Source organism: Hibiscus syriacus, unplaced genomic scaffold (genome assembly GCF_006381635.1).
Source record: "Hibiscus syriacus cultivar Baekdansim isolate YM2019G1 unplaced genomic scaffold, ASM638163v2 tig00002511_pilon, whole genome shotgun sequence".
NCBI classification, from domain to species: domain Eukaryota; kingdom Viridiplantae; phylum Streptophyta; class Magnoliopsida; order Malvales; family Malvaceae; genus Hibiscus; species Hibiscus syriacus.
The window spans coordinates 5394311-5397175 of NW_024061932.1; the positions used below are offsets into that span (position 1 = coordinate 5394311).

General features: G+C 33.2%; 1 pseudogene; it reads right to left on the bottom strand.

Annotated features, from left to right (window-relative positions):
- Positions 1-307: 307 nt before the first annotated feature.
- Positions 308-1542, bottom strand: LOC120146945 (annotated as a pseudogene).
- Between the last annotated feature and the right edge of the window lie 1323 nt (positions 1543-2865).

Consider the following 2865-nt stretch of genomic DNA (forward strand, 5'->3'; position numbering starts at 1 on the left):
GGCAAATTAATTTTGGGGCAACAATCAGCATATCATGGAATTTAATTTTAACATACATAAGCATGAAACCATTAAACATTATACGTGCCACGGAATATGTAGGATATTTAATTTGGGTTTTTTTTATCAGTTTCAATTTGATTTTAAGGTAATTTTGGGTTTTTATTTATTCGATATTTCATCTTGGAATCTTTGTATTTTATAAGGTTTTTGTTTATGTTGGTCCAAAAAGGTTTCATGAAATAGGAGGAAGAAATTGATACTTCATTGTTGGTGCACATACACACACAGAAACAACCGCACTTAAGTCCCCAAACTAACACTTCCTCCACTTGTTTAAATTACAACTAAAGACACAGTTTTCATCATATTTTTCATCTAGGCCCTTCTCTTCTTGCATGACAAGTTACTTGGAGGACAGAGAATTCAGAGCTTAACTTGCCTGCCAGATACCCAGCTGAATGGAACACTGGGTGTTTCCTCAGTAGCCTTCAATTGAGCTCTCTCTTCCAGCCTTCTATTTCTCGGTGCAAGTCGGCACACGAAGTCCTGAGCTTCACGGCCTTCGGGCAAAAACGTACGGTGAGTTGCTCCACCTTCCATCTCTACACCAGATACTCAACTATATCAGCATAGTCCTTGACCGTGTAAACCCCAATTCGTTGTGCAACGGGCACGTAGTGGTCGAAGAGGTTTTCTTCTATTCCATCGTACATCAAGTGGGCAGGCATTGCGATTTTCTTCCTCATCATGTCGGCGAAGGACTGGACGGATCCGTCGGGATCAATTTCGAAGAGCTTTTCGAGAATTTTAGTGTATGCTGTCTCGTGAGGCTTTTCGTCTGCAGCAATCGAACCACATAACTGAGCCAAATTCATGTCACCATGCACCTTGGCTAGCCTAGCTGTATGCCCATGGGAGATAAAAGTCGCCCTTTCTTGGAAAGTTGTGTAGATGAATCCCAAATAAGGACTATTCTCCGTACCCGGATCCTATAAAATATACAAGATCATTCAGTATGCAGAAACGACCTTTAGTTGATGCATTCATTTTACAATTTACTAACAAGATCATGCGGCCAAAGCATCGTACCATTCCGGTTCCGATCAAATACTGAATTGTCTTCTCAACTTGCCTCATGTCCACCCTGCCACACAAGTAGAGATACTTGTTAAGTAGATCGGTGTGCCGGTTTTCTTCGGCGGTCCAAGCCCTCGTCCAAGTAGCCCAAGAAGTAGGGCTAGCACCAGTTTCGTCACGAGTTCCGTCTAAGGTATTTAGCATTGTTTGGTATATCGGAAGGGCTTCCTCCGTGATCATGTCACCGACCAACACGACGAAGTACTCGTCCGGAATCTCATTTGCCCGTGCTCTGAGTTCTCAGATTTGGTCCTAGAATCCGTCGGATGAAGGATCAGGGAGAAAATCCTTAGGCAACATTTATCAATTTGTTTAAGATGAATGAGAATGTTATCCCTAGCCCAAGCATCCAAAGATTTAAAGATCTCGATCTTCTGGGGTGGGATGGTGTGGGTGGCCTGATGCACCGGTGTGGGTGGCCTGATGCACCAGCTTGGGTGCCATGAACGGCTGCTTCAGAGTTTCACCCTATCTGCATCAATTACATTCTTATTTCTCTTGTTAACAAACATATAAAAGTATAAACTCGAATTCGAATAACTATATCTATAAAATATAAATGTGTTGTCAATAGATTAAAAATATTATGAACATATACTATATTACAATCACCCTATATAAAAAATATATCAAATACCTCTGGTTGATGAAATAAATTCACTATTACTTTGGAATAAAAAATAGAATTTAAATTTCATAATAGAATATATAATTACTGTCGTAACCGGTTTTTGTCCGGGCACGAAATATTAAATTTGGCGGGGAAATTGATGTGAATAAATGGTTTTGAAAATAATTTGGGAGTCGCCATCGGCCTTTTGGGTCAGGTAGGTCGAATACCTAAAAATATATATTTTTTTTTTAAAAGAGTTTTAAGAAAACATCAATTAAAAAATTAAACTGATCTGCGTTTATAACCAAAAATTCATTCTTTTTAATAATAAAAAGGGATTCGTGGTCGATTACGTTTAGGGAAGGATTAGCACCCCTACAACGCCCAAAATTGGTACTTTTTAATTATAAATTGTCTCTATTATTAAAATTTAAAAATTCAAAAATATATTTAATTTATAATCCTATTATTTCAAAATTATATATAAAAAAATCTATTTATTTAAAAATATCCGAAAAGAACTTCTAGGTGCCTTAAGACAGCTCTTTTCTTTGATATTGATAAATATTAATTTAAATAATATTGTTTAATTTTTAATTTTTTAAAATATCAGAATAGGACATCTAGTTGTATTAAGACTGTCCTTTTCTTCGATATATATAATTTAAAATATTAAAATAATTTATTAAAAAAAATATTATTTATTATTCATTATATATATTATGACTATATAATAGTAAAATTATTTAAATATAAACAATTAAAACAATAAAAATACAATTAGAACAATATATTTAAAAGTGGTAAAATAAATGAAAACATTTAAAATTAGTGACTAAATTATAGTAAAAATTAAAATTAAAAAACCTAATTCATAATTAATCAAAATTATAGGGTTTAAACATGTTATTTTCGTATTTTATTAATTTAGTGACTAATTTAAAAATATATAAAATTCGAATATCATATTAAAATAAATTAAAAATATATACTCGGGATTAAAATATTATTTATCAAAATTAAAGGACTAAATATGAAATTTATCTTAAATATATTATTAATACGGTTAATGGCTAAAATATAAATAAATAAAATGTAGAGACCAAATTAAA